The following is a 16,731-nucleotide window of genomic DNA, read 5'->3' as shown; positions in this document are numbered from 1 at the left end:
AAAGAAATAAAGATCCTATTTTCATGCAAATTTACAAGTAATTAAAAGTGATGGAAGAAAAAAAAAAATGCATCTCAATATGCGGTGTCTTCAAATTTAATTTGAAATATAATAGTTTTAAACTTTCCCATAAGAAGTCCCAGACTTTTTAAGTGGATTCATTTTGAGAGCAGTAAGAATTGTCATTCAGATTAATGGGCTGTTTTTCTTATCAAAAGACACCTTTGAAACAAGTTTGAAGGTAATGGTAAGAAGTTTTAAGTGTTGTTTTTTTTTTTTCCCTATGGTTTGAAATAAAGTTAATTAATTTCCTAAGTAAAATTAAATTCCATTCAAGTCTATGGGTGAAGTATAGCAGTACTCAAAAATGCCATTCTAAGGACTACTTCAGACCCAACATGACTTCCATTTCAGTAGGCATGCCAGCTGTATCTGCAGCATTTACTGTTGCCTCATTATCTATCTCATGTTTCCTGAAGGAAGTATTTTATTAAAAACAAAACAAAACTATTTGTTTATGAAGTTTTACCATTCATTATTAGTCACTAAAAATTTAAAAAAAATCATGAAGGGGAAAATATATTGTGATAGCAATGCATTCTACAATTCTGTCCTTTTAAAACTGCTTCAGAAATGGAGACACCTCTCCTCTCCTCTCCTCTCCTCTCCACTCCTCTCCTCTCCTCTCCTCTCCTCTCCTCTTCCTACTGTAAAATGGAATCTGAGGTGTTGAGAATTTTTGATTCTCATGAAAGACCAGAAGAGTTACAAGCACAGAATCAGAATAAAATTAAAATACTGCCTAAGCAGTGGATCCAGTTCTGTTCATCTTTACAGAAGCTGTAAGGTTACAGAGCTGGAATCCATAAACAACTGCTGCCCTTTTATCCCATGCTATTTAGATTCATTACTCAGTATATAAAAGTAGTTACGACTCCCATGATAGGTGCACCTTTATTGATTAGAAGTAAGTTTGTTTCTGATGAGTTAGGAAAGGCTGGGCATTACACACGTGATTAGGAACAATGTAAAGCTACACAATTTACATCCTGCAGAATGAAAAAAAAAGTGAAGTACTGATGATTTATTGATTACAGCTCTCATTTAGATGAGGAGGTGCAGGAAGCAATAAATAATGTAAATATTTTAAAATTCTGTCAGTGATAACCTAAAGGGAATATTGTGATTTGCAATAATACTTGGAAAAATTCCTTCACTAATGCTAGCAACTAGAATTTTTTGTACAACAGCCCACGGATTTCATAGGGATTTGGTAATGCCCTATGTGCATCAGCTAGTTCTTCCTGTGCATTTGTGTTTGGTTTGTTTGTTTGTTTCCTAAGATAAGCTGATGGGCTACAAGGATGAAGTGAGGCAGCTCTGTGGTAAACCATTACTCTAAGTGCTATGAATAGGACCTACTGCTGTATTTCAGTGTCTGTCACTTCAGTGGAATTAAGAAACTGAGGAGGCTAACAGTGGTTGGGAGGAGCCACGTCAAGATGGCATCCTGTACTCTAATCAACATCTTCCTGGATAAGATGTACTCAAATATTTTAACTTCACTTTTATGCAACTTTTTCCAACTTCTAAACTGTTGGAACTTCAGTTCAGGTTAGCTGATGCCTTAGGCAGCTGCACCGAGTGTTTGAATTTCTTATGATAATGAACAGTTAAAGCTAACTGGAGTGCCTCTATTTTTTAATTGATTTAGCAGTTGATTGTCTCACAAGATTTATGTTTCCCCTGTGCTCAGAAAATAATGTTGTCAGTTGGCACTTGAAGGTATATTATTTTTATTGCAAACATCATGGATGAAACATCATCTTTGTCAATTACGATTTTAGAGGATGAAAAAGATTGTTCATAAAGGCAGAGAATATAAAATACTGCGTAAAGGTCACTAGATAGGTCAGAGCTGATGACCATCTGGCTATAAATGAACTACCAGAAGCTAGATAATATACCAAATGAGAACATTTGATATACTAATTCTTTTCCGTGTAGTAACATAAAGCAAGCAGACTTGCAATACATCTTTTTTTCTGCAGGAGTAAGATTGCTTCCTTTTCTGCTTCTGCCCTCATTTCATTTTCATAGCTTCATTCATTACATACCTATTAAAAACATTATTATATTTCTTCCAAGATGGAGGAAAGACTTATAAAGAAAATTCTGGATGTCCTGAAAGCTTTGTAAAAGAAACAATTACATGGAAGATTGTCCAGAAGAGGATCCCAAGAAACTATTCTTGTGTGCATTGGGCCTATTTCTATTCATCATTGTACTCACAAAGAGCAGGAATAATACCACTGATGCCAGTGGTGCTAACAGCAGATTACTCTATTTTGCATATTCTACCAAAAAAAAGGTCATTAGTATTGCAAAACTGAGCATTCAGAAGTTAAAAACTGACAATATTATGAAAAGAAGCATTAGCAGATTGCTCTAAGGAGGGAGAAGGAGAGCAATTTGCATCTTAATACGTGGATAGAAAATCTGGAAATCTACCAAAGGTGAATATCTGAATGTCTTTGAGGAAAAATTCTGTATGAAAATATTAGATACGAAGCATAGATGTAAGATTCATCAGAGTGCTTGTCAGTGCCTTTATATTTCAGTCACCCAGTGAGATGATGAGAATATCTGAGGTAGGTTCAGAATTAAGCAAGAGTAGTCATAGGCTGATTCAAGAGAATGATAGAAGAAAACCACAAAGATTCTCTATACTAACATAGAGAATCCATGAAAAACAGCATAGAGCAGGCCAGCAGAGCTTAGTTCATCCCTTTGCTGTGAGAGGGATTCAGATGGGACAGGGAGAAGGTTCATTTTGTTCTCAGTACCCTGATCAACAGCACAAAAGCCGGTGAGAAAGGATCTCCCACAGTCACTGCTTTCATTCCTATTTTTTCCATATGCATCTGACATCAGTTGGAAGGCAAATATATATGAGATTATAACTCACTGTGAAAAAAATAACCTGTTCTGTTGTGTTTTACTCTATTCTTTCTGCTGCACTTTATATATTAATATTTTAGTCTTCCAAAAATGAGGTAAGTGCGATGTCTATTGTCATTTAATCTGCCCATTTAACCTGTGTGTTTTGCCTTAAGAATGCTGTGGGAACATACAGTCACCTTTTGGTCTTGCTTTGTTGAGAAATGGCCTGTTTTATGGTTTAGCTGGTCTTGCACATGAAATAGAAGGTGGTGACTCTTGTGATAGCCTTTTCTTTCTGTAAGAATTGATTTTGTATTTTCTTCTTTCCCTACACTCAGACCTCCCAGAATTTTGTTTGTTATACAAATATATGTTATCCTGATAGAATATAACAAAGAAGAAACTCAGTCCAAACATAACCTCATTTTCTTCATCTTCTAGCTTTTCAGTTAGCTTGACTTTAGGCTGCAAAATACTGAGATCTCAGATTTATGAAAAAAACATTACGGAAAGCAGAAAATGAGTTTTCTGCGTCTAGAACCAATTCTGGATATCTCAAAAGATAGCATGTTAGAGCTTCTGGACAGCTGCAGGTTTCACACCTCTTTTCTGTAACATAGGTGAAAAAGAAGTTATCATCTTCTGGGCTCAAAGAGATAAGTGCCTGAGAGCAAACATTTGTCTTAGATGCAAAGATGCAAGAATATTAGTGAGAATCCACAAACAGTCCCCAATTACAGACTGAATTGGCCACTCATAATTCTGTATTTTCAGTCAGAGTAGACTTACTGCCTCTGTGAGCTCTTCAAGTATCACTTACCCATTTGCATCGGCTTCAGCCCATGTTTGTTTGTGAGTTGCTGTTGTCAAAAGAATAAGCCATGTTGATTCCAGTGAGTATAGTCAGATGTTATGAAGTGCAGCTTGCATTTGTTGTCTTAATCACAGAATCACAGAAGGCCCAAGGTTGGAAAGGACCTCAAGGATCATGAATTTCCAACCCCGCTGCCACAGGCAGGGCCACCAACCTCCCCATTTAATACTAAACCAGGCTGCCTGGGGCCCCATCCAATCTGGCCTTGAACACCTCCAGGGACGGGGCGTCCACAACCTCTCTGGGCAGCCTGTTCCAGCACCTCACCACTCTTTCTGTAAGGAATATTGTCCAGTTGGTTCTCCTATAGGCTGCTTTTGGAAACTGAAAAGGCAGATGACTATGTAAATCAAGGATCTGACTGCCACAGAACTGCTTCCAATCACTGGTTTTGAGTTGCACCTTCTGGAGAGGCTCTAACATAAATACAAGGACAAATAGAGCAGCGATAAATGTAGCATACCCTGCGTTAGTTACACAGCATGGCAATGAAGAACATCACTTAGTGCTCTAATACACACACTTTACAAATATGGTGCCCTAAATCCCTCTTTGTTCCCAAAAGTATCACAGCAGTCTTCCAACCAGTACTGTCCTCTACTTGTACACCTAATTTATTGAGAACAACAGGAAGATAAGAGATGATTTTGTTTTGCTGTTCTGTCTGCTGCCTTACCTATTAGTTCATTGCACAAAGGCAGCTAACAAGTAAACTTGAGCTGTTAATCTTTGTCTTTCTGGGGCAGATTCAAGTTAATATTCTGGTTCGCAATTCTTTTCACACTCATTCATGCTGTGATACTGGAGTTAGCCTTCTTCATCTTCAGCATAGGATTTTTGTCCTGTCTGTCTACTGCCAGGTATTGAATGGTTAATGGTATTTATGCAGCATTCTACATTCTTACCAAACAATTTGAACAGAATTTAATGTATAATTTATAACCAATTACCTGATGTTTTCAACTTTGTATCTAACATTGCCAGATCTTTGACATGTTCAATACAGCCCATAATTCTGGTCATAACCTCTGTTATTTTTTAACTTCCTTATTCTTACTTTTATACATTTTACATTTATCACGTCTAAGACATATATGTATCCATTTTCCCCCCATTCAGTTTGAACTGTATTTTCCTCCTTTCTGTTCATGGCCAGCTGGTCCTTGCATTCCTGACACATCAAATTGCACACCTTGAAGCTCTGTCAGTTTTCCTGTTCATTAATATGACAAAGATGAGGACTTAACACTAAGCTCTGTGATGCTGCATTTGTCTTCTTCCTTTTACATTTATAACCATTCCTTGACTTTGAAAGCAAGCCAGTTTGTTATCCAGTTGAGTATTATTTCCTTACCTTCTTACCCTGTTCATTAATAATGTATTTGGTATTGTATTAAAAGCTTCCAGGGAATACAAGGGAATAATGTATACTTCTTTACCCTGGCCTGTTTGTATCATAACTTTCTCAAAGATATTATGCAGGTTGGTTATGCATTATTTTCATTTTCACAGAATCATAGAATGGTTTGGATTGGAAGGGACCTTAAATCTCATCTAGTTCCAACACCCCTGCTGTGGGCAGGGACACTAGGCAAGGTTTTGGTAATCCTTACACTGAAATATTAAAGCTTCTATTTACATGGAGAATCCAGGCAGTTTACCAATGTAGAAATATTTGTCTTGTATTTTTAGATACCTGCCATAATTGAATAGGCATTATTTAATATTTTCTGAGAGACATCACATAAAGCAATGTATTTGGCATGGTACCCAGTGCAAAAAAATACGATTTCACAAAACAGAATGGAACTACACCCTAACAGAGAACAAAGCAGAATCCATCAAGACATACCTTCTAAATGTCAGAAACACGTATTTTACACACAAAAATCTGCCAGTGAAGTTTTTACATCAGTTATAGTTTCATAAAGTACCCTGGGGTGGGACTGTAGCAATGTGAAGACAACAAAGGAAATACAAGCCTGCAAAAGTGTCACAAATACATTACATCCTGAAAGTACTCATTAAATTTGATGGAGAAAGAATTCCTGTTCCAACTCATTAGGTTGTTATATATTTAGAAGTGGAATTCATTTAAAACTCTTTGCCTTTAAGCCCAGTGAATTCAACAGGGATTCGTGGTGAAAAGAAGTCTGGTTGGAGACATTTGCCATATGCTACTCTTTTGATTTCACTGAAAGTTCTGTGAGTATGTTAAGGACAATATAGAGTTTTCATAGCAACGCTTTTTCCTTACATACCTCATGCTTCATTTTTTTGTGTTTCATTAATTGATACAGAGTTTAAAGAACAACAATAAAGAAACAGAAAAATGGAAGCATCTTCCCTTTTGACTGCATGAAGTCAGAGCAAGGTCTGTTCCTGTGACTCACCGTACAGAGGGGATATAACTGTATTCCATGTGCAAAGTATAGTCCCATAAACTTGACCACTGTGACCAACTTCACAAATGGGTGGTTAGGCTGTAGGTTAGAGGACTGGTTCTCTAGCCATTTATGTGACATAATGCTTTTTCCACATTGGCTGACATGTCCTACCATGGCTTTGTGGGGTTTTTTGGCCCTGGAATGACAATGGCAGTTGTTCTGAACCATTCAAGCCCAAAGCCTTTTGTGCCACGGTAAGTGTAGTTGTAACCATGAGGCCAAACAGTGAAGGGACAGAGCTGACATTTCTCTCTACATAATTTTGGACCGGTGGACATTTTTCTTGGCATACTCTTTCATACCCTTAAAAGATGAGGCATAGTTTGCTCTAGAAACCGCACCAGTCTCTGGAACTTAAGCCATTCTTCACAATAAACCCTTGACCCTCTAATGATTAATTCTGTGTCATTACCAGCACACAGTAATCTCATTATTGACTCTCATTTCCAAGTAATTTATGAATATACTGAAGAACATGTCTCAGACAGACAACTGTGAATCTTCACTTGTAATGTCCCCGCTATCAAAACTCACCATTTACCCTCTTGCTCACTTTTTTGTCTTTTAACCAACTATTTATCCATGCCATAGCATCAGGCTGGATTCGTATTACATTAAACCTTGTTATGGGCCAAAGGGATTGTACCTTAAAGGAGGAGACAAGAATGAACTGTCCCATTAACGTTTTAATAATCTATTGTTACAAATCATCCCATTAACACAGGAAGAAAACTTTAACAATACAGTTAAAATCATTGTTGCTCGGTTTCTTTGAAGCTGTGCTCACCTTCTGTATGTCCTAAAGGGTCCTAGGATCAACAACTTCCATCTTCCTTAAAAAGACTGCGTCAGAAGTGGGGCTGCTAGGAATCACTGTCCTTCCATGTCTCTCCTGGGAGGAGTTCCGTGTTCATAGCTGATGTTTCTTCCCCATCAGTTCAGGACTCTGCTTGGGTTTTCTCACTACAATCTACAATCTTCTCATTGCTGAAATCTGAAATTTGCTCCACAGCTTCCTTCAGACCTTTGCTATTGTTAGAGCAGGGTTGCTAGGCTTGTACAGTATGAAAATATCCACAGCCAAGCTCAATCCAGTTAGCCAATAGCCACTTGACCGCTAGACAATAGTCATATATTGGGAAAAAAAAGTCCAGATCAGCTCATCAGAACCAGCACGGGGCAACTCCTGGGCTTCTGCACTGTCAGGTCGCTGTGGGGTCTCTGGCCTTTTACTGGTATTGGCAAAATTGTATTTACTGGACTACCTGAATGCACTGAAATGCTTTTATCAGAATTGTAAGTTGGTGCTTTCCTCGGGAGAATTCAACATTTTCCAAATAAAACAGATCTATCCAGGTGTCCCCTAATTCTGTTCCTTATCAATGTTTCTAGTTATTTGCCCAATACACGTCAGGCTTACACTGCTACCATTCCTCAGATTTTCTCTGGAACCTTTTTAAGGAATTGATGTCACATCTGCTTCCTTCCAGAAGCCAGGCAATTTAAAGCAATAGGTTACCCCCTGCTGTGAGTAATTCAGCTCTTTCGTCCTTGAGTTCCTTTAGAAATTTGGAGTGAATGCAATACAATCCTGGTGATTTTCACCTTATCTATTTATTCCGTAATCTCTTCTACAGTAATTCCAATTTCAGACTGATCTTCTGATGGGTCCCCTGCCAAGAAGGGTTCTGGTTTCAGAAACTTCCCAGTTCTTTCCACAATGAACACCAATGCAGAGAGTTCACTTAGCGTCTCTGCAATGACCCTGTCTTCACTGGGTGCTCTTTTGTGCCCTGAAAATTAGCTAGTCCTACAGATTTTGGCAAGTTTCCTGCTTCCAATGTATTTTGTGGGAAAAGGACTATTAGTTTTGATTCCTTTGTTAGTTATTCTTCAGATGCTTCTTGGTCTGCCTTGTTATGTTTTCACATTTAACCTGTCAGAGTTTATAACTCTTTCTTGTTCTGTCCCTTGAAAATGACTTCAGCATTTTCAAAGATGTACTTTTTGCTTCTAACAACCTCACTTACCCTGCTGATCAGTTACATGAACTTCCTTTAGCCCTTTCTGAAGTCCTTCTCAAGAGAAAGTGTGTATTTCTAACAGAAATCCTCACAGAGTCCTTTCTAATACAAATCCTGTACGGAGTTGAGACTGAGCTGTCCTTAGTTTACAACCTCTCTCTTACTGTGCTACTCTCTTTTGAATTAAAATAAAGCAGTAGGGAGGATGTGCCCAGGAGTAAGCTCCTCACTGTTCACTGACTGTAAGCTTCTCTAGATATTGCTGGAGAAGTTTGCTGGCAGGGTTCCCTTCCTCAGAGCTGTTGTCTGTAGGAAGCAAAGGAGTGAAACTGAGGACGTATGTGTATGTGCTGTTCCAGGACTTTCTGGGCGCTTACCTGCCTTCGCTTTGTCCCCTTACACTTATTTATGATGCATCCAGCTGTCTTGTACTTCTTTCTCATACCAGTAGAACTTTTGCTGAGCAGTTGTCCTATTTGCGTTTTTGTGGCACACTTACTGCCATTTTGGGACCGTGGCAGTGGGGAGTAACTAGGCTTGTCTGGCATCATGTCTAGAATGACAGCAGGGTGATGATTTGCACAGTAAGGCTCTAGGTTGATGTACATTCCTCTGGCTTCCCTGCTAAGCTAGCAATTAGACCTCTTCACAGTGCCTGCTCACTGACCCAACTGTTTCACAAGACTTGTGCATATAGGATCAGCAGAAGCAAAGGGAATAGTTTGCTTCTGAGGCCTCGTTGCAGTAGTAAATGTTGACAATTCCAGTGAATGACAATGAGATTGTGCAGAGGGAAGATAAAGGGCTCTCCTCTCATCCACAGTGGAACCATGCATGTCTCAGGTAACTCGGCCTCCCATCGGGCTATTGGGAAAGCCTGCTGTGCAGGGTGATGGCCTGCTCCTCTCAGGTGTACTGGTGCCTTTCAGTACAATGCAACTGGCCATCCAGGCCAGGAAATCTGTATCATGTTGGAAGGGTGAAGTTGAAATATAACTCAAAATCAATGGCGGTGAAAAATTATGAAGTGTAAAAATAAGAATAGACTGTGATTCTTTTCATACACTTTCCATGCTGATTCTTTAGGCTTCTAAGCATCTTTACTGCTCATGTACCTCTGCAACCTCATTCAGAAATCTTTCAAAGAAGAGCTGAGAGCAAGCTGCGATGCAGAAGTTACAACTTTTATTCTTTCCAAATGATGGCAACTGGGGAGGAAATGAAAGTTTGAGTGCTGCCTAGCACTTTAATTAAAAAAAAAATAGTCAAATGTGAAAATAAACATGTAGGATTAAGCCATTCTGACATATTCTAAATTTGGGATCAAAGAGATAAACTTGTCACAGTGTGCTCTTGCAGAAGCAAGGGAGATAAGATTCTTGAGGCTTTGATCAGCTTTGGCTGATCCTGAGCTGTCATTCAGTGGTTTATATCTCTGGAATATATATAGTCATGGTTACAGAGTGTTCCTCCTCTAATATGCATGGATCTCTGCTCTGTAGAAAATGAAGTTTTGAAGCTTTTTTATAAGACAACAAATCAAGATTAAGTTCTTGCATAGCGTAAATATTGGGTTTTTTTATTTATTTGCTCTCTAGAGGTAAGGCACCACAATTATGGTGGTTTGCTCGTTTATCAGTGCACTCGCTATATCCCTTTTCCAGCACATTCGTTTTGAGCTATAGCACATCTTACTTATTTTTGTTCTGTGCATTAGTGTTTGCCAGCAGGTGGTCATGAGTACAACAGAATTTCTGTGCAAGCAGTCGGTATTACTGACAGGGTTTCCTTGGCCCTACTGCTGCTGAATTATCAGGAGAATAGAGCGGAAAAACATTTTTAGAAAGCCGTGTTGGATGCCAAGTGGAAACAGAAGACTGCTTCCATGAGGAAACCTACTTTACTAGCTACCTGATACACTACTACTAGCTAAATATAAATAGCTGTATTAATATTCCTTACGGCTTCAGGCTTTGGAAGTAAAAGCAGTAGCTCTTATGGACCACTGTAGTTCTTGTATGGTCTGCAGCTCATTTCAGCAGCCGTCATCTTTCATTTGTCAGCTCAAAAAAATAGACAAACTCAATATAATGTCTGTTATTGACTGCAAAAGCTGCTATTTTTCTGGTAATTATCTTAGTTCGTGCCACAAGTCTGAATTTAAATGCATAATTCAGATTCTTTTGAAGTTATATGAGTCTTAGCCATTTCATTCCTCTGAATTATGCTTGATAAATTTAGATTCTATTTAACATTTCTAATTATTTTTTTTTCACTCAAGGAAATAGTCAAGCTATTCCATAAATATGTAATTTTGCAGTAAGAATTTATTCATGGAAACATATTGTCATCTTCATATGTGCAGAAATTATGAGTCAGCTCCATTCCCTGCTAGATTATTTCTTCATTTGCATCATGATTTGGGGGACTTTCTGATTCAACTCTGTTTATATTTTGAAAGTAGTTCAAATCCCCTTTTAACTCCAAATCGTAGAGACATTTTTCTGTAAGTGACAGCTACAGTTCCCATTTTCACACTAGCATCTACTGGCTCAGCCTCTTAGTAAAATATCAAATGTCAGAAGATCGGAAATAAAAATAATCAGAAATTATAATAATGAAAACACCGTAGAAAGAAGAGCTTTGATAACTAACAGTATAGTCAGCAACTGAGGAAACAGTGGAAATCAATGAATGTTGATAAACTGCTCTTTAAATGCACTTCTTTGTACAACTGTTTTCTTGTTGAAAAGAAAGAAGGAAAAATATTATCTAAATTTGGATACAGAATAATATGATTAATTCAAGGAATGGCTTTTCTTTTTTTTTTTCTTTTTTTTTCTTTTTTTTTAATTTAAGCTGTGTGAAAACCAGAAATGTAGCCATGTAAATGCTGCAAACAGCAGCCAGTCTGTGAGGTGAACCACATGTGGATAAAAACTGAATTTTAAAGTAATCTTGAATTTGAAATGTAAGTTAGAAAGATCTAGAAGCATTCAAACATTCCTGTAAATAAGTGAGGCAGACAGCATGATGAAAAATGAAGGGCTGGTCAGCTTAGACTAGGACAAAGCACAAGACTTTGTAAAAATCTGAGTGTTAGTACATAATATATGTATGTGTTATTCTATAATGTATAGTGTAAGTAATATGCATTGGTCAATTATAAGTTAGTGAAATCTTTATTTTTTAATATTAAAACACATTTAGAGGAGACTTTTAAGACAGTGTTTACTTTGCATTTGACATTGGCATGTGATTGTAATTGTAAATGCTTACATATCAATGAGTTTTATTCTCTCGCCTAATGAAAGGTTAAGCAATGTAAAGGGAAATGGGGTCAGAGTTCCTGACAATTTTTCGCAGCTGATTTCTGCAAATGAGTCACTGAGGAATTTACCCTGGAAGCATAGGAAATGCCACAGACTATACAAATCTAAGACTCCGGCATCGTACCGCCTGCCCGCTGAAGTGAACATAACCACCGTATGGGATACATTAAGGAAATAAAACATCTGCGGGTGTAGTTTCTTCCCATGCTCTAGGCATTTTAAGTGTGTTTTATATGCTGAATCATGAGAGTTTATAGCCCTCATACATTTTAATACTATCTAACATATTTTAATGCTATCAAGCTCTGGCTTTTTTAAAATTGATATAAAGGCATAATCTTTTTTTTAGTCATATTTAGCTCTTGTCTCAAACACATTTTCCAGCGACAAGCATGCAGGTTAATTATATATATCAAGACCAAAAATTATTTTATTGTTTTTATTGCTCATTTTCTCCCCTGTCTTGTATTAGGAAAGAAAAGTAAATAAAGACAAGAATTTTACCTGGTGACATATATTATATATGTTTTTAGTGGGAGTATATCATTGGGTCTTCATTCCCTCCTAACATGGAAGTGTCTAATTGCCTTTGCTGCCTTCCACTGCGCTGTTTCCCCTTCTGTTCCTGTATCCTTTCAAATTCTGATAACAAGAACACCAAATTCATTATGCAAGAGATGCTGATGGAAACATCTCATCTTGAAGTGTTTCAGAATAATGCAGAAAATACTAGAATATGGTTTATTTTTATTCTGAATAATGTTGTTTAGAGAATATGACTTTCACCTTCTGTCTTGGCCAACAAAACTAATTCCTGGGATTCTTCTCAGGACTGGGTTAATGTACAGTTGTCCACTAGAGAGCAGGCTGAGACCAACAAACCCATTCTGTTCCTGTCATAAACTGACTTTGAACCCAGGTGTCTTAATGTAAATCGTTAGTACATTAAAGCACTGCACCTTCTAGCTTCAGCTGTGAGTATATATACTGCTATCAAACTTGATGGATATAGCTTGTGAAGCTTAGTGACCTAAGGTGGTGATAATAAAGTATTCTGGAACCTGGATAACATTTTATTCTGTCACTATGGTTTTCTTGCTCTGGTGACATCAACTAATTTGTACTGCTTTACAGGGAATTTCTGTGCCCGGCTTTTTAGCCAGTCTTGGCTTCCTTATGCTGCTTTTACTCTTTTCTGTCAGACTGAATTTCTTGCAGAAAGAAAATATTGCTCGATATTGATTCCGTTGTGCTAGCTAATTTCAGGCTCTTGTCCTGCAGATCATCTGAAGCGCTGTTCAAAATCTTGAAGGATTTTCTAATGCAAAACCCACAAATAAAATAAAGCACACAATGTTGCCCAAAGAGAACCCTCTGTTCTCTAATCCTTTAAAAAACTGTTAGAAGTCAAATTATCAGGCTCTTTGCAAGGCGTACACAAATGAGTAAACAGTTTTCAAAAAGATCCTAAAATTCTTAGGTTTTTGGCCTGTGTTTTTATTTTGTTGGCATAAAATATTCGTATTCTGTCAAAATGGGGCAGATATACCAGTGGAGAGATTGAAAGTTCTTCTTGATACTGTCCCTATAGAACTCAATGGATTTCTGTAGAAGTAATAAGAAATCTCTTAGTTTACTTCCATGTAGATGAAGAATATCACATTTCAACCCCTTTGCTTCCTCTGTTTTGAGGACAAGGTACATCTGTTATTTTAATTTCTTTTTCTCCCCAGGCTGCTGTGAAGGCTGGCCTCAAAAGGCAATTATTCTTCAGTACTTTGAGCTCTAGGAGTACTCTCTTGTATTCTGAAAAATAAGAATTGAAAATATCTAACTAACGCCGTCTTCCCCTTCCACAAGCTATAGCCCATCCACCTTTGAGTTCAGTAATGATTCCTTCCTCAGTGTTGCCATCCTGCTCTTTGTCTGCTTCACCTAACCTTCTGTTTTTAGATAGCACAAAGCTGCTGTGGGTCCATGTTAGAACTCCTCATTTACCATATACTGTTCTTGCTGTGTGAGTCAATGCCTTCCTACTGTGAATATGGTTTTATTTATAATGATTTTAAAAGCACAATATTTTTTCAAAAATATTTGAACACAACCTGAAAGATAAAAGATTATATTAGTAGAGGCAAATACCTGCATTGGGCTATTTCAGCCTGAACAAATCATATTTGTCTGATACAGGCACCTAAAAGCAGAATAACAAAATGGGAAAATGCCAGAAAATCTTGAGAAGGAATCACACTGCCAACTCTGCCTAAAAAATAAATTAAGTTTACTAATGATTATATTTCCCCTTGTATCTATACAGGGAGCCTAGGGTTCCTGTTCTTTGGAGCTGAGATGTCAAATGCATTTCCTGACAGCTCCAGCTCACTTTTCATTATTGATAAGTTAAAACAGTGTGGCTGTTAGCTGTTCCGTAATTTGTCCAATGAGCTTAGGAAACAGCTGCAGCTTGAGGAGGAAGACATGAAAAGAACTCACGTATAATATGATAGTGGCACCTGAGCTCCCTCTGCCTTGCTGCCAAGCTAACGGTTGTCACAAAATGAAGGCTCTCTGCCTTCTGCTTTGCAGTCTACTTTGCTGCTGTGTCCTAGGAAAGGAGCAGTTACGACTGAAGATGGGAAGTGCTTCTGGTGCTAATGGGTACTGGGGGAAATGGGAATATTGGCAAACGTGGAAGGCAAATAGGTCAAAGGGATCTCACTGTGTTAAGTGCGGGACAGAGTGAAAACAGGGCGATTGCAACAGTTCTTTTTTTTTCTTAGTTTAATTTTGCTGCCCAAGGTGGTTATCTAAGAATTCTGAAATACTTGCCTGTTTCGTTTTTTTCTTTTTTTTAACCCTAATCCATAAGATAGCTGACAGGGTAACTTGTCTCTTATTACAGAAAAGATTTAGCATGTTTACTTAAAACTATTCATGCTAAAGCCCATATGAATATGTAAGAAAACGATTCTGTATAGCAGCATTTATGTGAGGATTGAAGTATTACCACACAGTAATAATGAAATCTAAAGATACAGATAAGATAAATGACAGGAAATTATACATAAAAATAGGGGAATTCTCCATAGAATAAATCTAAAGCTTATCATAAACAAAGAAAAAAATAAAAGGAACAGGAAGAAAAGTAGAGAGAAAAAGCACTGAGGTAAGAGGAGATAAGCATAAAAAGAATTTGTATCAAGGAGAAAAAAAATTAAAAAGACTATAAAGAGCAAACCATTTCCCAGATATGAAGGAATACACATGCTCAAGATTATCTGTATGTAACAGCTGAGTAAAGGCTTCTTTCTTCTGAATGTCTGCTGTAGTGAGTGCAGCTCATGTTATTGTCCAGTTAGTGTTATTACAAACTGATGCACTGTAAGAGATTTTGGCACTTAGGCAAATGTTGTGGAATTAACATAAACAGCCAACGAGTGTGACAGGAAAATCACGGTAAAGTGATAAGTATGGAAGTTGAAAATAACCTTCTTAGATATCAAAAATAGCCTTGAGGAGTAAGAGGAAGCTAACAGAAGAAATAGAAGGCTGTTAAGAATGTAGGCAGGTGCTAAGTACAGAAGCAGAATGCCAAGAAAGTGAAATGTGACATTAAAAGCAGAAAATGAATTTCTCACTTCCAATTAGGGAATAATGGTGACTATGACCTGTGTGGGTGGGCACAGACGGTCATTTATCTTTTGGACGAAAACACAAGGTTGCCAAAAGTCTTGCCATCTGAGGCTTTGTCTCAATTTACTTTCTTAAGGATGACTTAGCAAGATTATTTAGGATTTATTCTTGAAAGAGATATGAGAGTGGATCACATACAATATTGTCTGTTTCTCTAGCACTTGTCTCTGTTCTGTCAATTGTACTGGATTGCATAAAACAGAGAATTTGGCTTGCAAGGGCAGGTATGAATGGAACAAGGAACTTAAAGAAGTAGAGGTCTGGTTAGAGATACAGATAAAAACATTTTAGGAAAAAAAAAGAAAAGAGAAAACATCATCAAATAACATACAGAAAGACTAAATCTAGCTGGAGAATATACTGCTATCAAAGTAATGATGAGGGGATCAAGACAACAAAAAGATACTATTTGCCTGTATTAGAAAGGTCAGCATGAATAAAACAAGCAGACAGACATAATAAGGAAGAATGCCACATTCTTAAAAATTTTAGGTGAGATGAAAAATAGCTGTAATGTTAAAAACAGAATTGAAGACTGTTGTATTATAAGAAGACTTTTATTATATGCTCATTTGTGATTCTAGTGCAAATAAATGCAAATAAAGGATCTCAGAGAAGACTCTTAGCTGCTATCACCAGGGTTAGAAGCTGGATTTAGGGAGTTGGTAAATTGCAGAAAATTTGAATCTAGAAGATGTAGAATGTGATATTCAAAATAGTGTAAGACTTGGACTGGAAGAAAAAAAACTTGTATCTCGCACTCTATCTTAGGCAAGGTAATACACAAGCCAGCAGGTCTGACATTTCCATTAGGCCTTAGGAATCATCAAAATACTTTAGTATTGGATGGATTCTGTCAGAGATGCTCATCATGCACAGTCTTATTGACTGCAATAAGAGGGTTTTTTTTGGCAATGTTTACAAATCTGTAAAGATGTAGGCTAAACACAAGACTTTGATGTTCCCAATTTTAGCACCCAAGTTTGCAAATAGTGGGTTTGCAATGGACTTTCACCTGCTCCAAAATTATCATGATACCATCCTCATCCTACTTGGTTTTGACCAATAGCTGCTATTAAGCTGCTATTAGTTGTTATTTTTAAGTAATTCCAACATTATTTAGAGTGCAATTTTATATGCTAAATTTAGAACTCCTGTAGCAATTCTGAAATGCTTATGCAGTTCATACAAAATGATATGTTGTACAGCAGGTTTTTGTAGTCTATTCATGGTCTGGTTTTCTAACAGGCTGCTGCTAACCCAGTTTAGGTCTTCCAGCAAGGGGGTTGCATTGATAGGAGTTTGTTCACAGAACAAAGCTTTATATTGCAAAAATTGATCAATTGATCAGCAAGTCATAAATTCATAATCTTGATTAAATTAACTATAGAAATTGTGAATTTCAGCATATATGAGTG

The 16,731-nt window shown here is 37.3% G+C and overlaps 1 protein-coding gene across 3 annotated transcripts in view; it reads left to right on the top strand.

Moving 5' to 3' along the window:
- DCTD (dCMP deaminase) overlaps window positions 1-16,731 on the top strand; it is a 54,345-nt gene that overhangs the window by 13,392 nt on the left and 24,222 nt on the right. The window lies entirely within an intron of this gene.

Source organism: Tympanuchus pallidicinctus, unplaced genomic scaffold (genome assembly GCF_026119805.1).
Source record: "Tympanuchus pallidicinctus isolate F22 unplaced genomic scaffold, pur_lepc_1.0 scaffold2, whole genome shotgun sequence".
Lineage (NCBI taxonomy): Eukaryota > Metazoa > Chordata > Aves > Galliformes > Phasianidae > Tympanuchus > Tympanuchus pallidicinctus.
This window is presented reverse-complemented; position numbering and strand designations above follow the sequence as displayed.